We start from the raw sequence: 22,500 nt of genomic DNA, 5'->3' as shown, positions 1-22,500 counted from the left end.
TATATATATATATATATATATATATATATATATATATATATATATATATATATACAATATATATATATATATATATATATATATATATATATATATATATATATATATATATATATATATATATATATATATCACTAATTTATGAATATCAAAGCTTAGCATTAAAGGCATACACATATTATAAAAGTAACAGATGTTAAGGAGGAGGAAAATATTGAAATATATTTATATATATATATATATACCTCCTGCCGGTTCTCACCTCCACTCCTTTACACCTAATTAACTCTTCCTCAGGTACATAATGTTATTGAATCTTACACCCGGAAAATGATCTCACACACATACACACACAGAGAGAGAGAGAGAGAGAGAGAGAGAGAGAGAGAGAGAGAGAGAGAGAGAGAGAGAGAGAGAGCCTGTATCTTGAAAAACCCCTTATACCTCTGCTGACCCCAGCGGTGAGCTATGTGTACATGGTGGTTAGCTAACTAGGGTGGGCCGTGGTTATGTATACTTGTATGTATGTAAATCCTACTGTATCCTATATAATACAGCTTATATGGAAGCTTTACGCGCAGGCTTTCATCCACGATTCAGCAATTAAAAGTATGTATGTTGCAGCGAGAATTGTGATGTTATTCATCTGAATCGCCCCCCCCCCAACAACATCATCTTCCGCCCCTTCCCCAGCGACTACAACATTGGTTCTGGTCAGTCCTCGGATGGGTGAACACCAAGATGACTACTAAAAAAAGACTGTAATTATGTTGTCTATTGTACACAAAAATAATTGCTGTGAAATCGGATGTGCATACAACATTGTTACATCACACACACACACACACATACATACATACAGCGTCAAGTATCTTCGTTAATAGAAAGTGACGTAATACGATCAACTACAACAACAAGTAGCTATTGTCCCGCGGGATGAAAAGGGGCTACTGAAAAAGGCTACTGAATGGGGCTACTGACAGGGGAGGAGGTACCCGGGAAGTTCCTTTTATGCTTGCTACTTAAACTTCGGTTTTGTCATTCGCAGCGCTTTGTCTCTTCCTTTTTTTTTCTTCTAGACAGAGAGAGAGAGAGAGAGAGAGAGAGAGAGAGAGAGAGAGAGAGAGAGAGAGAGAGAGACTCTCTGTTGGACAAGTAAGAATTTTCGTTTTTTTAAATAAAATCGGAGAATATGAATGGAATGGAATGGCATACAGAATTAAGGCTAAAGGTCAAGCGTTGGGACCTTTGAGGTCATTCATCGCTGAAAGGAAAGTTGAGATTAGAAAGGTCTGAAAGGCGTAACAGGAGGAGAAAACCTCTCAGTTGCAATATGAAGCAATTGTGAGGAGAGGGTGGAATGTCAGACGAAAGAACGCGAATATTAACGGAGGTACAGTAAAAGGAATGAAAGAGGTTACACCTAGGGGCCGAAGGGACGCTGCAAAGAACCTTAGGTAATGCCTACAGTGCACCGCATGAGGTGCACTGACAGCACTACCTCCCTACGGCAGGAGGAAATGGAGACCAACTTCCCACGAATTCCGTAGATGTGAAGGTCAGTTTTACTAGAATTCGAAGCTAGTGAAGGAAGAGTTGCAGTCTTTAATTCGGAGATAATGAAGGTCTGGTACTTAAGATTAAGTGAAAGAATGTCATTTCCACTGAGAAGGAATGAAGGTCATATGATGGTCACGTGAAGCCAAGAAAGGCAATTCTTTCAAATTCCGAAGTTACTGAAGACGATTCTTTGCTAACTGTGAAATCCCCAGGTAGGGACATAACTGGTTAGGTTCAACGGTTAGGGACAAGGCTGTACGCGGTTCAGGTTAAGGACCAAGTAGCTTGTAGGAGACACGGAAGTGACTGGTTACGGGCACGGAAGTGACTGGTTCCTTACAGTTAAAAAAACTAAGTGGGGTCTGTGTCCTTGGAAAGCCTGGTAGCGTTCTGTCAAATACGATAGATATATGTATAGCTAGATACAGCTGTTCTTTCATCGCCACTCACTTAATATGGACGAAAGGCAAACCTAAGAGAGAGAGAGAGAGAGAGAGAGAGAGAGAGAGAGAGAGAGAGAGAGAGAGAGAGAGAGAGAGAGAGAGAGAGAGCTGATCAAAGACGCCGCTGCCTGGGCTTTGAGGAAACGCACCGAAATTGTTGGAACACATTTTCACAAATGATTATTTAATCTCGCTGCAAAAGCATGGACACGCCAAAGTTGACGAGAGAGAGAGAGAGAGAGAGAGAGAGAGAGAGAGAGAGAGAGAGAGAGAGAGAGAGAGAGAGAGAGAGAGAGAGAGAGAGTTTGATAAATCACTTTCGGCCCGACCCACCTTCCCAAACATAATCAAACTTGAGCCTTTGTTTCATGAGAGGATGTGAATTGGTCTCTCTCTCCCTCTCTCTGTCTAATGCTACAAATTTTCCAGAAATCTCATTTGCCGCGCATGCGCGTCCATATCCTTCTCTTCAGCATCGCCTGGCGCCAAATAGTCCCTCGGACCAAAGTTACGCCTTCTATATATCTCTGTTTATCTCTTCGATGCGATAAAATGGAATAAATCTATTTCAAGCAACAAAAGAGTTTTTTCTTTCTCTCTCTCTCTCTCTCTCTCTCTCTCTCTCTCTCTCTCTCAGCAAATATAACTGCAGAAGAATTCAATAAACCAGCGCGATAAACAACCCAGGGGTAAACAGTCGAACGCGGATAGGATAGAAGTGTGTGTGCGCTTGGGTTTTGCTGCTGATTGCTGGCTGAATGCTATTCTTAGCGAACTGACGAGGAAGAAGAAGAAGAAGAAGAAGAAGAAGAAGAAGAAGAAGAAGAAGAATTATAAGTACGTGGGAAGTCAACAGCGGTTCTTTCATGGTCAGATTCCTTGCACAAACTCTTCTCAAGCTCAGATGGAATGCCAGACCGGAAATCAGCGCTTTGAATGGGCTAAAACAACAATGAATCGCCCGTAGGGGGGAGTAGGGCCATCAGCGCATCTCACGTGGTGTACTGTAGGCATTAGTTGGCATTAATTAGTAAGAGGGAGTGTTTGCAGTGTCCCCTCGGCCTCTTACTGCACACACATTTTAGCACTTTTACTTTACCTACATTCCCACTCCCTTTCTTCCATCTTGCTGTCCAACCTCACTAACTACTACTTCTCAGTGCAGCTTCAGAGCCTTGGCCTTCATCTCATTTATAATTTGGGTGTTTTATCTTGCTGTCCAACCACTCCAACTCGATCATTTCGCTCGATGTCTGAAGCGCTGAATGGCCGAAAGTGCCCCCACCCCAATGCTTGAGCTGACAGCTTAAATTTCATAGCATTTCGTAATTCAACCAGAAAAAGGACATTAAGTCTGGGATATGTTCCTCGGCAAGTCTTTTTGGGATGGGGTTGCAACCCATCCCAGGTGTCTATTTAGCGATGACCCTTATTATTACACAAACGTCCAGCGAGGGAGAATGTCATACAGTTCTCTTTCTGCTAGCATGGCCATATTGTGGTCTGGTCTCTGTACAGTTTCAGTCACATCAACTTTATAAATATCGATAACGCTTCTTCTACTTCTTCTTCTTCTTCTTCTTCTTCTTCTTCTTCTTCTTCTTCTTCTTCTTCTTCTTCTTCTTCTTCCCCTACTGAAGGAAAAATTTCGGGTCTTAATTATTCCCAGCCGTGGGGGACTTCGTACCTACGTGCTTGCGTACGTATGTACTGTACGTGTATGGCATCTGGTATCGTAGGAGAATAATCTGCCAGTACTTTTTTACGTCACGGAACTGGCCCAGTTAAAATACCTCTAAAAATTCCCTTTTTTATCACTAAATTATTTCGTATAAGCCACCGTTTAAAGTTGCCTACTACTTGACAGTACACAATTTCCTTTTTTTATAATAACAAACTGTCTACTATTTCAAACCTGTAAAAATTTCATATTTATAAAAGTGAATTGTCTCGTGATTCTGTGACGGCAGAAATCTTCTCCTGTAATCAGATCTAATGATCTATGAAAACCGTTAAAGTTGACGCATATATATATATATATATATATATATATATATATATATATATATATATATATATATATATATATATATATCTTACTACAGTATAAGAAACGGGTGTAGGTCCTGACCGGTTTTCGACTTTTATTTCAAGCCATTGACGAAGGACTGATACAGAGTGTGATCACAAATATATATATACTGACGAACATACACAACCGTATAGGCCCGGTGTCGAGGCAGGAGTATAAAACTCATTTGGCTAAAAATCACAATAGACTCTCAGGGGACATTGCTGATAAACAGACCAGACCCCACCTCAGATCCACACCTGACAAGTGTCATGGAGGCGGAGTTTGGAAACTCATTAACATTATATATATATATATATATATATATATATATATATATGTATATATATATATATATGTGTATGTGTTTGTAATATATATATATATATATATATATATATATATATATATATATATATATATATATATATATGCATATTTATGTGTGTGTATAACAGATATATATATATATATATATATATATATATATATATATATATATATATATATATATATATATTTGTTCTAACGTAAGTGCATAAAGAGATATAATCTTATAGAAAAAATGTAGAGATATAAATTAATAAATAAACTGGTTAGTTAATCAATCAATTAGAAATAAGTTGAATTAAATACATTAATTAATAAACTCTAAACCACAATGAATCTCGAATGGTTCGCTAATCACTAGCAACGAATATGTTGCGACTGGCAAGGGTTTCACTAGACCTTGCAACAACCCTTCGCTAATCACTAGCAACGAATATATTGCAACTGGCAAGGGTTTCACTAGACCTTGCAACAAGCCTTCGCTAATCACCACCAACAAATATACTAACCACTAGCAATGAATATTTTGCGATTCGCAAGCGTTTCACTAGACCTTGCAACAAGACTTCGCTAATCACTAGCAACAAATATAACAATCACTAGGAACGAATATATTGCGACTCGCAGGGGTTTCACTAGACCTTGCAACAAGCTTTTGCTAATCACTAGCAACAAATATACTAAGCACTAGCAACGAATACATTGCGACTCACATGCGTTTCACTAGACCTTGCAACAAGCCTTTGCTAATCACTAGCAACAAATATACTAATCACTAGTAACGAATATAATGCTACTCACAAGGGTTTCGCTAGACCTTGCAACAAGCCTTTGCTAATCACTAGCAACAAATATACTAATCACTAGTAACGAATATAATGCTACTCACAAGGGTTTCACTAGACCTTGCAAGCCTTTTGCTAATCACTAGCAACTCGAATACTATTGCAAACAAACCGCTAATCAATAGCAACAAATATACTAACCCAAAGCAATGAATATACTGCGACTCGTAAGCATTTCACTAGACCTTGCAACAAGCCTTCGCTAATCAATAGCAACAAATATACTAACTAGCAATGAATATATTGCGACTGGCAAGCATTTCACTAGACCTTGCAACAAGCCTTCGCTAATCAATAGCAACAAATATACTAATCACTAGCAACGAATACATTGCGACTGGCAAGCGTTTCACTAGACCTTGCAACAAGCCTTCGCTAATCAATAGCAACAAATATACTAATCACTAGCAACGAATATAATGCGACTCACAAGCATTTCACTAGACCTTGCAACAAGCCTTTGCTAATCGCTAACAACAAATATACTAATCACTAGCAACGAATATATTGCGATTCACAAGCGTTTCACTAGACCTTGCAACAAGCTTTTGCTAATCACTAGCAACAAATATCCTAATCACTAGCAACGAATATATTGCGACTCACATGCATTTCATTAGACCTTGCAACAAGCCTTTGCTAATCACTAGCAACAAATATACTAATAACTAGCAACGAATATATTGCGACTCACAAGCATTTCACTAGACCTTGCAACAAGCCTTCGCTAATCACTAGCAACAAATATACTAATCACTAGCAACAAATATATTGCGACTCACAAGCGTTTCACTAGACCTTGCAACAAGCTTTTGCTAATCACTAGCAATAAATATACTAATAACTAGCAACAAATATATTGAGACTCACAAGGGTTTCACTAGCAACAAATATACTAATCACTAGCAACAAATATATTGCGACTCGCAAGCGTTTCACTAGACCTTGCGACAAACTTTCGATAATCACCAGCAACAAATATATTGCGACTCGCAAGCATTTCACTAGACCTTGCAACAAGCCTTCACTAATCACAAGCAGCGAATATACCAGACCTTGCAACAAGCCTTTACTAACCATAAGCAGCAAATATACTAAATATACTATACATTGTAATAAACCTTCTCTAATCACCACCAACGAATATATTGTGACTCACAAGCGTTTCACTAGATCTTGCAACAAACCTTCACTAATCACTAGCAACAAATATATTGCGACCCACAAGCATTTCACTAGACTTTGCAACAAACCTTCGCTAATCACTAGCGATGAAAATACTAGACCTTGAAACAAACCTTACCGTCCAGGTCGAGGAGGCGGGTGCTCCCAGAATCATATTCCAGAGTCTGAGATAACACGACAATATCAGACTGGGTACAAAGAGAAGAAACAAGACCGAAACTGAGGTAATCTACCTGTGCACTTACCTGAGGAGAAAGCTCCCCTCCCCCTTCTCTCCTCCATGCATGGAACAGTGCCAGACACCAAACCTAAATGTTATAAAAAAGAAAAATTAATAATAAAATAAATACCTAAATGTGAATTGACAGATGGTAAAGGGAATATAGGAATTTGTGAGTAAATACATATGAATTATATATATATATATATATATATATATATATATATATATATATATATATATATATATATATATATATACTGTCACGATATGTACCAAGTACCTGGTTATTACACAAATAATCACAGAACTCGAAAATTTTCCTCACTTCAGCCAGATACCTGAACTCTCATAACAATAAAAATTACGACTGAGTGCTCTAAAGGTAACAGTGATCACTTAAGAAGCTTATTAAACACATGAAAAAAATCAAACCAAGTTTAACATAACAAGTGTGTGGTATTAACAATTAAACATGAAATATACTAGAGCAAAAGGGCATCACTCCATCAAACAACTTTAACTGTTTCCCTGGTCTTAATTCACTTCAGCAAAACTAAAGGAACAAAACATATTTATTACTTTGCCTTATGCACACAATTAATCCCATTCACTGGTGGTCAGTAGCCTATATGAAGCACTGTTTTTTTTTTTAATACAAAAATTTATTTTCAAATTCAAAATTTACAATTAGAATTCACAACCTGAAAAAAAATTACTATTACTTGAAAAAACACAAAATTTAATTAGTTCTTGAGTTAAACTACAAAGGTAAATTTATCAAGAAATTAAATCAATCAAACAAAATTTAAACTATCAAGAATTGCTCAAGATTTGAGAATAAAATCTTAGTAAATGAAAATTAAATCAAGTATGCAATGTTAAATTATTAAGAAATACTTCAATTGCTAAGTAAATAAATGTTAAATCACCAATATATAAAACATGAAAAATTAAGAGATTGCAAACACAAGACCACACAAAAATACACAAAACATTTACCAAAAACAATTTCACTAAGGCAAAAATCCCTTAATCCTTATTATACCATGGTAATAATAAGTAAAATTCACTTTACCTTACACAAGCTTGAGAATACTTTCGCAAAACCACCTGAAATGCAGCTGCTTGACATTCATAAAGCACACTTCTGATAGACGCCATTATGAATAAGCACGAACATATACACTTTTCCTACATTCAGATCTCAAAAGCTAAGATTAATATCAGTGACCACACAAATATTTTACATTAGTAACTTCTCTCTTTTGAAGAGAGAGAGAGAGAGAGAGAGAGAGAGAGAGAGAGAGAGAGAGAGAGAGAGAGAGAGAGAGAGAGAACCACATGAACGGTCTCTGAAATCAGAATGAGCATACTTGTGGATTCCAGTTAGAAATTAAACAATCAGATGACGTTATTATTAAGGCATTTTGGGAAAGAGATAAAAGAGAAAATTCTAGAAGAGGAAGATGACGTCACTTCCTGAGAAAACGTTTTGGGGCCAAAACTAACACGTTAAAATAAATGATCAGAGCAATGCAATCTTACAAAACATGACGTAATCGATTGAGACGTGCTTTTACTCTCACAAAGGCTAACGTGACTCGAACAGAAAATTGTATGGGACAAAGCCCTTAACGAAATCTCAACATGATCAAAACAGACAGCAGCTGGCTAATCATAACGGCATGTTTTTAAAACAAGACGAAGAACCAAAGTTTGTTTTCAGAATTGAGCAACATATTGTTTCCTTGACCTGTCAACACTTTATCTTTTGCGATGACAACCAAAGCAAAACAAGCCTTCGCTACCACACACAGGTGTTGCTGATATACTACATTACTATTAAAACATATTATTAATTCTAAATTACACTGTTTAGTTATCTAAATCATTAACTCTTTTGAGGTCTGACATTACACTATTTACAATACTTCAACAATTATCATCATTACACAGAACACATGATAACTAGAAGAGTAAATGTATCAAAATCATGGAAAGATATATGTTTTACAAGGCAGTATCATATATATATATATATATATATATATATATATATATATATATATTATATATATATATATATATATATATATATAATATATATATATATATATATATATATATATATATATATATATATATATATATAATATATATATATATATATATATATATATATATATATATATATATATATAATCTCTTACATGCTATCTAATCATATGTATGTATGTTGTCCTAACAGATAAACAGCCAGACACAGTATGTGCACGTGTGTGTGTGTGTGTTGTTTGTGTGGATGCATGAGCACACAGCGCAAAATAAGAAGGAAACTCTATCAAATACTCTTTATTCTTCTCCAAACCATTCTATTTCCTGCTGAGGGGCCACCGAAATAGAAACAAACTTTGAGAAAGAAGAGAAAAAGAAGAGAGAGGAGGATAAAAAAAAGTAATTAGAAAAAAGAACTAAGGAAATTCGATTTACAATTGTGGACGAACAATAGGAAGAAGAAGATGATGATGATGATGCAGTAGATGGAGAAAGGGAGGAAAGGAAGAAAATGGAAGAGAATATTTAAGAGGATGGAGAAGAGACGATGGAGAGACAGGATGAGGAATATCAAATATAAACAGACAAAAATGAATAAAGACTCGTCAGAGACACACAGTGTCTGACATCTAAGTCCAAGACGTCTGTGTGTGTGTGTTTCGGAACGTCCTAATCACCGTCCCCAACGACTTCCTTGGCTGCGACGCTAATTTATTTCATCAGCAATTCGATCAATCGATGGTGTGATTATAAGACCCCGACTTACGGGACAGGAATGCGTTGTATGACTTGCTGTTGATCATGATGGTATTGACATTTGATAGATAGATATATAGATAGGCAAACGGACATGAAATAAGCTGTTTATCATTGAGAGAGAGAGAGAGAGAGAGAGAGAGAGAGAGAGAGAGAGAGAGAGAGAGAGAGAGAGAGAGGGAGGGGAATTACCTCGTCGAGGTCGAGGTCATCCAATTTCTGTCTATGACTTACATTTTGATGGAACAATCGATCAGCATTTTCTCTCTCAATTGCACCACGAGAGAGAGAGAGAGAGAGAGAGAGAGAGAGAGAGAGAGAGTAGTAGTAGTAAATGTTCATCTAAATTTCCGAATTGATTTCATGTTAAGGTTTATACAGGAGAGAGAGAGAGAGAGAGAGAGAGAGAGAGAGAGAGAGAGAGAGAGAGAGAGAGAGAGAGAGAGAGAGACTGGTAAATATTCATCTAAATTTCTGAACTGATTTCATGTTAAGGTGGTTTATACACGAAAGAGAGAGAGAGAGAGAGAGAGAGAGAGAGAGAGAGAGAGAGAGAGAGAGAGAGAGAGAGACTAATAAATGTTCATCTAAATTTCCGAACCGATTTCATGTTAAGGTTTATATAGGAGAGAGAGAGAGAGAGAGAGAGAGAGAGAGAGAGAGAGAGAGAGAGAGAGAGAAATGTTTTTCTAGAGAGAGAATTGATTTAAATGTTTTTTAAATTTCAGAATTGATTTCAGAAGAGAGGTTTATAGAGGAGAGAGAGAGAGAGAGAGAGAGAGAGAGAGAGAGAGAGGCTTCAACCCGATCCCCTTTTAATGACGAAAAATAAACCAGATACAATATAATGAGACGACTGAAACGAATGACGTAAGAGGAAGGAGAATCATACAATGATTATTGAATATATATAGAGTATCCTAATAAAATTGTGACCTACATAGGAGAATTATAATGAATGAAGCAAATATGATGATGATAAACAGATGAAATAATGAAGAATTCTTGAAGAAAATCCGTGAAGTATTTACTCAGCAAAAGGTATAGTAACTGAATAACGTACCTCAGTATTGTGTTTTGATAATGAATGAATCAGTACGATATTACGACATGACGTCAATACATAATACCTAGTATTATGACGTATAATTAATTCACAAGCTCCGGAACTCATTTTCCTGCCTCTGTTTCCCCAGACTCTGAAATTCTCTTAACCCGTCAGGAAAATGCCTAGCTCCCTTCTCGCTTATTATCCACTTCTTCTAGGCGGTACGGGCAGCGGTTGCCTCTCCCGTCGTCCTCTTCCTCATAGAAAACGGGAGGCTGGCATGGATGGTGGAAATGATAATTTTCTTTGAAAGTGAGATGAATATTGAGAATATTTAGATGGAAAATGAACAATTCGTGAATTTCTGATAAAACCCATTTGAATACAGCGTGAATATTTCTGAAGAATGACAATTTCTGGAGAATGACAATTTCTGAAGAATGACAAACCCTGAAGAATGACAAACGAATAGTAGGTGTATTTCTGGTAAGGAAACAATCACAGAATCTTGATGTTTCCAGAGAACGGATGAATAACAGGGATATTTCCGGTCTGAAAACAAATTGATAACAAGCGTCATTTTGGTAAAAAAAAACAAACAATAACATGTTTACTAGTAAGACAACCAGTGAAAAACACTTTAATTTTGGTAAAAAAACAAATAATAATAACAGGTATATATATTGGTAAGTAAACAAATGAAAAACACATTTAATTCTGGTAAAAAAAAAAAGTAAATAACACGTATATTTCTGGTAAGAAAAATGAAAAATACATGTAATTCTGGTAAAAAAAAAGAAGTAAATAACACGTAAACTATTTCTAGTTACAAAATAAGTAAATGACACCTAAATTTAGTGAATGACAAATGATTAAAAAAAAGTCAATTTCAGCTAAAAATCAAATAAAAGATAAGGGAAATTCTATTAATAGATTAAATGTAAAAAAAAAAAATAATTTACAGTTGAAAGTTGAAAGTGTAAAAAGTTCCCGCAGAGTGGTTGAAGTTCTGTATTCAATTTGAGAGTTAAGGCTTCCTTTTTTTAATAACAAATAGCCGCTTCGCTTAGTGTCCTGGATTTCAGGGGTAAAGGTTTTATTTCCTATTCCATCGTATTTATTTATTTATCCCCTTTCCCCATAACTTGTCTCTCTCTCTCTCTCTCTCTCTCTCTCTCTCTCTCTCTCTCTCTCTCTCTCTCTCTGCAGATTGATTTCCCTCTGGAGCCCTTCAGGGTTTATTTAGTCTGTTGACTCTGTACATAAGGGCTTTCAGCTGAAGATTTAAAAGAAGGAAAGAATAACATTATTGTTCAGAAGATACTGACTAATCTGAACGCAGTTTTCCACAAAACATCGAGGTCCTAGGATGTTACCGACTTCCAGATAAGCAAACATTATTACATCAGTGGTAGAACAAAAGGCTTGACGCTTTTGCTCATCAGATCAGCATATCTGTAGACAAAATAAATCTCTGACAGTAACAGATATTTTCCAAGAGGTACACATTCAAAAGGAAGAGAATGAACTTCGTTTGCAAATCCAAACTAACCGCTCTATATACATACTCGCTATAATGAGAATAAGTTATAAACCTGGAACCTGGAATGATGTTTCACCAAAAGGAAATGAAGCAAAGAACCTGGAAACTGGAACTGTTGAAGGAGCAGTAAAGAGGAAGCCTGGTATAAATTTGTTATGCCAAAGTTCAGGAACGGGAAATAAATCGTTTCCAGGCATCTGAAGGCCGTACAGGGATCCAGAATGTGAGGACCGTCAAGGTCTACCCATAATCCTCCTCTTCCTCCTCCACCAACCTGCCGTCACCCATTTTTCCGCATGGCCAGACCATCTTGAAATTGTGATTCATCCATTCACTTGCCACTTCTACATATCTCCACATTAATCACAATTACCATTATTCTTAGGTTATAAGTACTACACAAACACTTCATTTCAGCAACTTCAACCTTTTTCTTTCAATATTATTCAACATACACCCAATAATTCCATAAAACAAGAGTTGGTTCAACAATTGCTTCATAAATTCCCATCTTGGCTTCTGTACACTCAAAAGTCTTTTCTCAGTCTTTTGTGAATACCCTGCTGCCTTCCTTGTTTAACCTACAGTGTTTTGTGACTCCCTTCTCTCAACCTACCGCAATTCAATATATTTACTCCCATGTACTTATACGAATCAAATGCTTCCTTTTTCCTACCATCCAAATTAATATTCATTGCTCCATCTTCTTGTTTCTATTTACTACACAACCTTATGAGTGTTCACAGTTCCTATCAACTTCAAATTCTTTCACTAGTTCCTGCAGTTTCTCTGTATTATCACCAATCAGTACTGAACCATCTATAATATATTACCCATTCCGCAATATTAAAAATTCATTTTCTTATCCCACAGCTTTGCAATGGCATCTAAATTCCTTTCTTTGCCTTCTTACATAAGTCCAACCATGAAGATATTCTAACGGCCGTAAAGGCATAAAATAACTTCAATCCAGGCCCACTTTTCCACCAAACCAGCCACTCTCCCATCTGTATACTCTTACACATGTCATCTAAAGACATCACAAAAAACAAGAGAAAATTTCATATATACAGTAAAAGTGTGTGTGTGTGTGTGTTTCTTATACAACCAAGCTCCCTCGGTGATTCTGTCTAGTCATGGCACAACATTCTTTCTTTTAAGCAGAATGGAATCCTGAGGTGTTAATGAGACACCCGAAACCGTTTTGGCAGATTCCCGGTTTTTGCGGTTTCATATACAAGCTGGAAGACGATCGACCTCCGCCCATCTTGTGTTCGTGGTCCAGAGAGAGAGAGAGAGAGAGAGAGAGAGAGAGAGAGAGAGAGAGAGAGATATTACCTCAGGCAAGGAATTTTCAAACAGGTAATGCGTTCCTCTATAATACACTTTTCTGAGATACAAGAAGTAACATAATGCCCCTATTCCTTCAGAAGCCAACATACCTTACAAACCCCGGTCAGCTATTCAATCATACTATCACCACCAAAAGTCTATTCCCCTTGGAGGGGGCCAATTATGCTTTCCCCAGGTAATTAAAAAAATTAAGACCAGAAGATTTATAAGATAAGATTCTCCCGTATCCTGGAATAGATGTTACCCACATTCATAGTTACGGTAGTCACTGCTAGGCTCTAGCTGTCATGCAATTAGCTATGGGAGGCTGCCAGTGGTAACAGCATTTCCAAGAGATCACCTATCCTAGTGCTGACTAGTTTGCTCCTCTTGCTGATAATGAACAGCCACTGTGCTCTTGATACTTTATGAGCATCAAAAGCAAATTGTACCATATTAAAATAGCTATAGCTATTTCAGGCAACAGTTCAATTTGCTTTATTCCAGCAGAATCATGAAATTCAATATGGCGTCGTCGTTTTGTTGCTCATGGGAAAATTTCCATCTTTTGCAAAAAAAAATTTACTTCAACATAAAATCCATGAAAGCTTACGCCAATTCCGACAGAGTTTCCTCTTTTGATGAAAATTACACATAAATCTCGCTCAAAATCCATGTGATCATCCGGCCACCAGAAATCCAAGATGGCGGACGCAAAATGTAAACAAAGCCCGGGATTGGTCGCGGCGTTTGCTTGCTCTCGCAAACTTTGCCTCCCTCTGTAGAGTTGACCTGTATATCCGCTTTGGTTTCATTACGCTTTAATTTTGGGGTCGTGTTCTTCGCCGTCGTCCGTTGCAGGCAGCCAGCAGCCTGCTCCTTTCTCTCTCATTGAAGCTGAGCGTTGCAACGGTTGACTTTTCCCGCGGGTTTTGGATTCCCCCGTAGGGCGTCGTCGTCTGTCGACTCCTTCTTGCCGAAGGCTGGTACTGGATTCTAGTGGTGTTTCTCAGTGATTATGTTTGTGGATTCTAGTGGTGTTTCTCGCTGATTATGTTTGGTGACCGAACTGCCAAGACACTTGGTCCTTTTATCCTCTTTTTACTCTCTCTCTCTCTCTCTCTCTCTCTCTCTCTCTCTCTCATCAATTAGATGAACATTATTACATCTCTCCCTCAAGAATCTGAAAACATTAGCCCTCTCTCTCTCTCATCAATCTGATAAACATTATTACATCTCTCTCTACTTCATGAATCTGATGAACGTTCTCTCTCTCTCTCTCTCTCTCTCTCTCTCTCTCTCTCTCTCTCCTAATTCCATACTTTGTGAAACAGTCTCATTAATATATGAGGTGACATTTCACTTTCATTTAAAATCCTCTTCAGCAATTCCATCACAGCCCAGTGCTTTCTATCTCCTAATCTCTGTGTTACCGATTCCGCTTTAAAAAGCGGTCATTCAAGCCTTCATAGTCAGCCAGGTTATCCAGTGTAGAAATCTTATTCGTGCCCTTATGAAACTGTTCCGTCCAGCGTTGTCTCACTTCTCCTCCAGATGTGATTACTGACCCATCCTTCCTTTTGACGAGAATTTAACTCTCACAGGTATTTCATAACAGGTATGCGGACTAACTTAACACCAATTCAACTCCCTGAAAACACGGCTTTGAAACCAGCACCATTTGCCCATCTAGCTGTATATATATCATGAGTAATCAGGAGATAAACCCCTATTCATATGGAATAAGCCTACAGGGGCCACCGACTTGAAATTCAAGCTTCAAATAATTTGGTGTTCCTTTGAAACAAGTTACAGAAGATAATAGGGAAATACCGAAAAAAAGAGATCAGCCGTTAGACAAGAAAAGAAGATAAATTAATGAATAAATGAGTAAATAAATAAATAACAATATAAATAAATTATTAAAATACAAGGTGAACTGTTTAAAGGCCAGTAATGCATTGCATCTTCGCTTGAACTCTTGAGGTTCTAACCGCACAACATCCTCAGGGAGACTGTCCAAATACATGTGTGCGCGTTTGTGTTTGTGTTTGCTAAAACACGTGTGTATGTGTGTGCGCGTGCAACATAAGCAATTATTGTTAGCGGGAATCTAAAACGCCAAAGAGGCACACACCACCAGGGCGCGGCTGCATTTGAGCACGGCGGTGTCGGTTGAACTTTGAGATTTGTACCGGGGCATATTCTCTTTATTGCCTAGGCGGCGGAGGCAAACGTCGCTTGATTTAGCTTCGAAAGAGCCTGATTTCTCTTCTTTTTCGTGACTCTTTCCGCCGTAACGAGGAAGGAGAAAAAAAAAAAAGGGCGAGGAATCATTATAAGAGATCTAGACATCAATTATTTCTGCACAAACAAACATTGACGACCCGAAGGCGTCGACAAAGTCTCATAGTACGCAGTTGCATCAACCCTCGCTGACATTTCCAAGGAATCGGACGATTCTTGGGATTGCCGTATTTCTGTTCGGCTGAATAAAGCAATGCCCGCGTCGAGCTAAATAGTTTCCGATTAATTAAATGCCAAATTAATTTGTTTTTGCCACCCCTCCCCACTCCCGGCTGTGGCACCCTCTCCTCCCACCCTACCCCCTCCCCCGTGTATGGTGGTGTTCGGCCTTTCGTATTAACAATAATAGTTTGTGAAAGCTGGGGACTTTAATTTCTGCCGAGCGCCGAAAGGTTAAATGTGGCCCTTATTAGCATCGGAGACGTTTTTGCTTTTTTTTTTTTTCGGGTGCCCAAAAGTTTGTATGTAAAGTTTATTTATTCGGAGTTATTGAAAAACACCTTCCTAATTTAGTCCCTGTGGACAGTGAAGGATACCGGCTATTGAGAGAGAGAGAGTTGGGGTGGATGGTGAGATACTTTCAGCTTTGTAATATTATAACTTCCGAGTTTAATGGGTTTTTATTCATACATACATATATAACGGCCCAGGTTCGAGCCCTAGCTGGGGCAGATACACTTAATGATCCCCTTGCTTTTAGGCTATTCACAAGGTAACATGAATTGGATATTAACTGTATATATTATATATATATATATATATATATATATATATATATATATATATATATATATATATATATATATATAATTTTATATATATATATGTTTGTATAACTGATTCACGAAGATATGGAACATGATGGACGGATAAACAAAGGAAAATTCCTCGAAAGACAGAGGAAACAATGGAGTGGTTGCTAGGCCCTTCGACACACAGTCCTTTACTAGTAACTACTGGTAAAGGACCGTGTGTCTAAAGGCCTGGTAACCACTCTGTTGTTTCATTTTCCCTTTGTGGCATTTGTATAATATATATATATATATATATATATATATATATATATATATATATATATATATATATATATATATATATATATATATACTAGCTGGCCAACCCAGCACTGTCAGGGACAACCCTGATGACAACCAACAAACTCTCCTCTCTCTCTCTCCTGTAAGACAGTTGCTTCATATTGTGTATTTTTACATTATATTTCACCCTTCCTCACCCCCCAATTCCTATTGGGGCTGAACTTGAAAAGGATTGTTACTAGTCATCGCAGTGACCTCAAAAACTACGATTAGACACTAATATCTGATTTTTGTTTCATTTTTTCGTTCCCAGCCCGCATTCTATCAGGGCTGAACTTGACAGAGGGCATCTGGAGTGTCACATTCACCTCAGCGACAACATCTGTTGTTTTCGGCTCACGCCACCCCTTCCCAGCCCCACCCCCATTCGTGCCAGTGATGTCACCCCCACAGCATTCTTTTCCAAATAGTAAGTCATATGTATACTAAAATGAGGTATGATAAACCCGTTTATTTAGTTACTAAGTCTGACACCACACCCCTTGGTGCTAGTGATGTCACCCCCACACAGATAGTAAGTTATATGTGTACCAAGTTTGCACTCAATGTATTTCACTGAACACACACACACACACACACACACACACACTCACACACATATACACATATACATCCACTTTTATATATACAGACAGATACTGATGTATTTATTTAGACATATATACATGTATATATACACATACATCCATACATACATACACACACATATATGTATGTATATGAATATATAGCCTACATATATATATATATATATATATATATATATATATATATATATATATATATATATATATATATATATATCATTATACAGTATATAATGTATATCTCTCTCTCTCTCTCTTCTCTATATATATATATATATATATATATATATATATATATATATATATATATATATATAAATAAATATATATATATATATATATATATATATATATATATATATATATATATATATATATATATATACCTGAAGAGGGGTGGGAAATCATTGTTCTTTTTATCATTTTGCCAATTTATACAAATTAGCAGATTTTTTTCTTCATCTCTTTACCTTGAGATATATATATGGAAACAGGAGACGCGTTCCGTGGGTAATGGAACATAATTTTTTTCTCGGCCATTATACATCACCAAAAATTTGAAATTTTGTGTGCTACATCCCTAACCATTCCGCGTTATGTCACGCATTTTCATCAGTTTCCGACAGACGGCTGCAGTATAATCGGCTACCAAAAACGCTTCCGTGACTGAAGTACGTTCCAACACAGAGCAACGGTAGAATTCCTTTTGGCGGAAAAACAAGAGACCGTCACAAATATTCACAGAACGCTTGCAGAATGTCTACAGAGACCTGGCAGTGGATAAAAGCACTGTGAATCGTTGGACAAAGTGTCTATCATCATTAGAAGGACAAGGTAATCGGTCTGATCTTCCGCGCCCTGGCTTGTCGCACACAGCTGTGAAGCGTGCAATGGTGGAACGTGCGGACACTGCTATTCGAAGTGATCGGGGGATCACAATCAAATAACTCGCTGCTCAACTTGACATCTCTGTAGGTAGTGCTGACACAACTCTCCACAACTTAGGGTATTCAAAGGTTTGTGCCCGCTGGGTTCCGACGCACGTTCCACCACCGCAGGCGTCACAGTTCCTTGACCCCCTTCTGACGATTATAGATACTCCACCCAGTGATTCACAGTGCTTTCACCCACTGCCAGGTCTTTGTAGTCGTTCTGCAAGCGCCTGTGAACATTTGTGACTTTTTCCGCCAAAAGGAATTCTATCGATGCTCTTTGTTTGGAAAGTGCCTCAGTCACATAGCCCCTTTTGATAGCTGATTATACTGTAGCCGTCTATATGGAATTTATGAAAATACATGACATAATGCGGGAATGGTTAAGAATATCGCACACGAAATTTCAAATTTTTTGAAAGAAAATTGGCCCAGAAAAGAATTATGTTGCATTACTTACTGAACGCCCCTCTATTAAGTGTCCTCGAACTGTAATGAACTGGCCAAGAGAATCGTGACGTCAGCTTTCAAAAATCAAATCAAATGTAATGTATTCTTTGTCATTTAATGTACAGCTTCGATATTATTAACAAAAGAAACTTACTAGGTCAATAAAACATTTTACTGTCCGTCCAGTTCTTTAATCCACTGTACAAAAAATTAAAAACGCTATCAGTTTCAACCCTTTCTGTCTATTCGTCAATTTCCACTTTATTTCCATTCATACAAATTCAGCCCAATTCCTTTTTTCTTCTCTCGAAGGCGCAAGACATTTAAAGAAAGACAGAGCTACTGTTTGTTTTGATCTTTTCAAGAGTTTTTTTATCCCCTACCCATTGTTGGAATCCTCCAAGGTCACATTGTTGGAGCCTCTTCAATAAGCTTCTTCTTCTTCTACTTCTTTTTCTTCGTCTCACTCGAGTATTCTATGGAGTATTTACAGTTGGCTCTCTAGCTCCTCTCGAGAGGGAGGATGAAAGGATACGATGAATGGGGCTGAATAGGAGAGGATTAGGCGGGAGGGGAGGGAAGAAAGGAGGGGTAAGATAGACGTATAGTTATCGTTTTTCTTTCAAAATTCTCATCCACTTACGGCAAATATTTAAGACCCATTAACACGCACAAAACGGCAACGAGATTAACATCAAGTTTAAACGCTGGAATAAATGCCATTCTAAAAGAAAGGCTCAAAATAATCACATAGAACTTCATTTTTACGTTTTATTTCACGAGGAGATTCAAATCACTTGCATCATTTCTTCTCCTTCTTCTTTCTTCTTCTTCCACGAAGAGAAGGAATTTGGTAAATTCTTTTATATAAACAATCTCTGTCAAAAGCAATGAGCAAGGCGATGAAATTCTCAGTTGAGCTCAAGACTAATATTCTCACCGAAATTCACAAATCGCTCCCCAGAATATAAAGTGAATCTTTAGGAAGGAATCACAAGAATCCTTATTCAGTCCACACGAAATCACATTAAAAACACAGACAGACAAAGACACAAAACAAGGACATAAACTTCCTTTGCTGTGGGGAATATAATCTTCCATTCAAGTTGGAAAGTGAAGTGAAAAAAATGGAGAAAGGTAGACCATATGATAACAAGTAAAAAATACGACGAAGTTCCTTCAGTGCGATCGAGTTTTCTGTACAGCGTATAATGCTGTATGAGCCGCGGACCATGAAACTTTCAACCACGGCTAAGCTTAACCTGGCTAACTTTAAAATAAAACTACTGAGGTTAGAGGGCTACAATTTGGTATATTTGATGATTGGAGGGTGGATGACCAACATACCAATTTGTAGCCCCCTGGCATCAGTAGTTTTTAAGATCCGAGGGCGGACAGAAAAAGTGCGGACGAACAGACAAAGCCATCTCGATAGTTTTCTTTTACAGAAAACTAAAAATATCATTCAATGAGAAATAAGAGTCATTCGGACAATTGGGAAATAGTAGGCGCTCTCCGAGAGGGAAACAGTCGACAATTCTCAATTTGTATTTTGTCCAAACATCCGTTACACAACTAGGATGTTGCTTATCAAAGGTAACAATCATCAATTCTCTTGCTTTTACTTAATTGCTTGTGCATTATTTCTTTTACTTTCCTCTCTATTTATCTAAGGAAGGTTCCCAAAAGAGCTAACATAACTGTTCCATGAACTAGGGAAGTTGCTTCAAAGAATATGGAAGTTGCTCCAGAGAAAAGGGAAACTTCTCCAAAGAATATGGAAGCCTCTCCAAAGATTGAGGAAGTTGCTTCAAAGAATAAGGAAGTTTCTCCAACCAAAGAATAAAGATGATTCTCCAAAGAACTGGGAAGTTTCTCCAAAGAATAAGGAAGTTTCTCCAAAGAATAAGGAAGTTTCTCCAAAGAATAAGGAAGTTTCTCCAAAGAATAAAGAAGCTTCTCCAAGGAATAAGGAAGTTTCTCCAAAGAATAAGGAAGTTTCTCCGAATAAGGAAACTTCTCCAAAGAATGAGGAAGCTGCTTCAAAGAATAAGGAAATTTCTCCAACGAATAAGGAAGTTTCTCCACAGAATAAAGAAGTTTCTCCAACGAATAAGGAAATTTCTCCAAAGAATAAAGAAGCTTCTCCAAAGACTAAGGAAGTTTCTCCAAAGAATACGGAAGCTTCTCCAAAGAATAAGGAAGTTGCTCTTAAGAACTAAGAAAGCTGCTCCTTGAACTAAGGAAGTTGCTCCAAAGAGTAAGGAAGTTGCTCTTAAGAAGCAAGATAGCTGCTCCTTGAACCAAAAAAAGTTGCTCCAAAAAAGAGAGTTGATCCAGAGAATACGGAGGTTGCTCAAAAAAAAACTAAGATAGCTGCTCCTTGAACTAAGAAAGTTGCTCCAAAGAATAAGGAAGTTGCTCAAAAGAGCCAAGATAGCTGCTCCATAAACTAAGGAAGTTGCTACAAAGAATAAAGAGTGCGTTCCAAAGAACTAAGATACCTGCTCCATAAACTAAGGAAGTTGCTCCAAAGAAGAAGGAAGTTGGTCCAAAGAATAAGGAATACGCTCAAAAGAACTAAGATGCTCCATGAACTAAGGCAGTTGCTCCAAGGAATAAGGAAAGTTGCTCTTCATAACTAGGGAAATCACTCCAAGGAATATGGAAGTTGCTCCAAGGACCAAGATGTGAAATCTTACATGGCACTTACAGTACAGGCTGCCTTTGAGCATGGGCTTGTGCTGGATGTGAACTCAAAGCCCAGTGATGGGACTTAAAAGTCCAGTGATTGGCCTCGAAGTCCAGTGATGTGACCTCGAAATCCAGTTATGTGACCTCAAGTGTCCAGTTTTGTGACCTCGAAGTGACGTGACCTCAAAGTCCAGTAATGTGACCTCAAAGTTCAGTAATGTGACCTCAAAGCTCAGTAATGTGACCTCAAAGTCCAATGATGTGATCTCAAAGTCCAGTGATGTGACCGCAAAGTCTAGTGATGTGATCTTGAAGTCCAGTGATGTGACCTCTAGTGATGTGATCTTGAAATCCAGTGATGCAACCTCGAAGATGTGACCTCAAAGTCCAGTGAATTTTAGTGATGTGACCTCAAATTCCAGTGATATGACCTATGAGTCCAGTGATGTGACTCACAGTCCAGTAATGTGATCTCGAAGTCCAGTGATTGCCTTCAAAGTCCGGTGATGTGACCTCTAAGACAAGAGATGTGACCTGAAAGTCCAGTGGTGTGACTTCAAAGTCCAGTGATGTGACTTTCGAAGTGATGTGACCTCGAAGTGCAGTGATGTAACCTCGACGTTATGTGACCTCAAAGTCCAGTGAATACCAGTGATGTGGCCTTAAGTCCAGTGAATTTCAGTGATGTGACCTCAAAGTCCAGTGACCTCGAAGTGATGTGGCCTCAAATTCCGGTGACCGCCGAAGGTGCCTTCCTTGACCTGAACAACGAATGATGACGCCCCATGGTGAAGGAAGGCATGATGGTGACATCATCATTGTGCCCAACAATTCCCCACCAACAGTACGAGTGGTTCATCCTAATATTCTAAACCTCTTCAAGAACAGAATAACACATAACAACGCGTCCAGCGCAGTATAGGACACCCGAAAAGCTACCCGCCCACCTACCCCGCATCCAGCAATACCCTGAGGACACCCCCACTCCCCTCCTTTCTTTCCCGAGAAACTCAACCCCCTACACGTAATTCCTTATCTGGCC

The 22,500-nt window shown here is 37.8% G+C and overlaps 1 protein-coding gene and 1 long non-coding RNA gene across 2 annotated transcripts in view; one reads left to right on the top strand and one right to left on the bottom strand.

Moving 5' to 3' along the window:
* Window positions 1–22,500, top strand: part of LOC136855081 (ras-related and estrogen-regulated growth inhibitor-like) — a 66,642-nt gene that overhangs the window by 12,758 nt on the left and 31,384 nt on the right. The gene's annotated exons all lie outside the window — the stretch shown is intronic.
* The window catches only part of LOC136855084 (uncharacterized), a 173,335-nt gene that overhangs the window by 125,590 nt on the left and 25,245 nt on the right, over window positions 1–22,500 (bottom strand). Inside the window, exon 2 of the long non-coding RNA XR_010857882.1 lies at window positions 6,680–6,742. This is a non-coding gene — a long non-coding RNA (uncharacterized lncRNA). The remainder of the gene's footprint in view (window positions 1–6,679; window positions 6,743–22,500) is intronic.

The sequence above is a fragment of the Macrobrachium rosenbergii genome, chromosome 30 (assembly GCF_040412425.1).
Source record: "Macrobrachium rosenbergii isolate ZJJX-2024 chromosome 30, ASM4041242v1, whole genome shotgun sequence".
Classification (NCBI taxonomy): Eukaryota; Metazoa; Arthropoda; class Malacostraca; order Decapoda; family Palaemonidae; genus Macrobrachium; species Macrobrachium rosenbergii.
The sequence above is the reverse complement of the archived record's forward strand: the minus strand, read 5'-3'. Positions and strand labels throughout refer to the sequence as shown.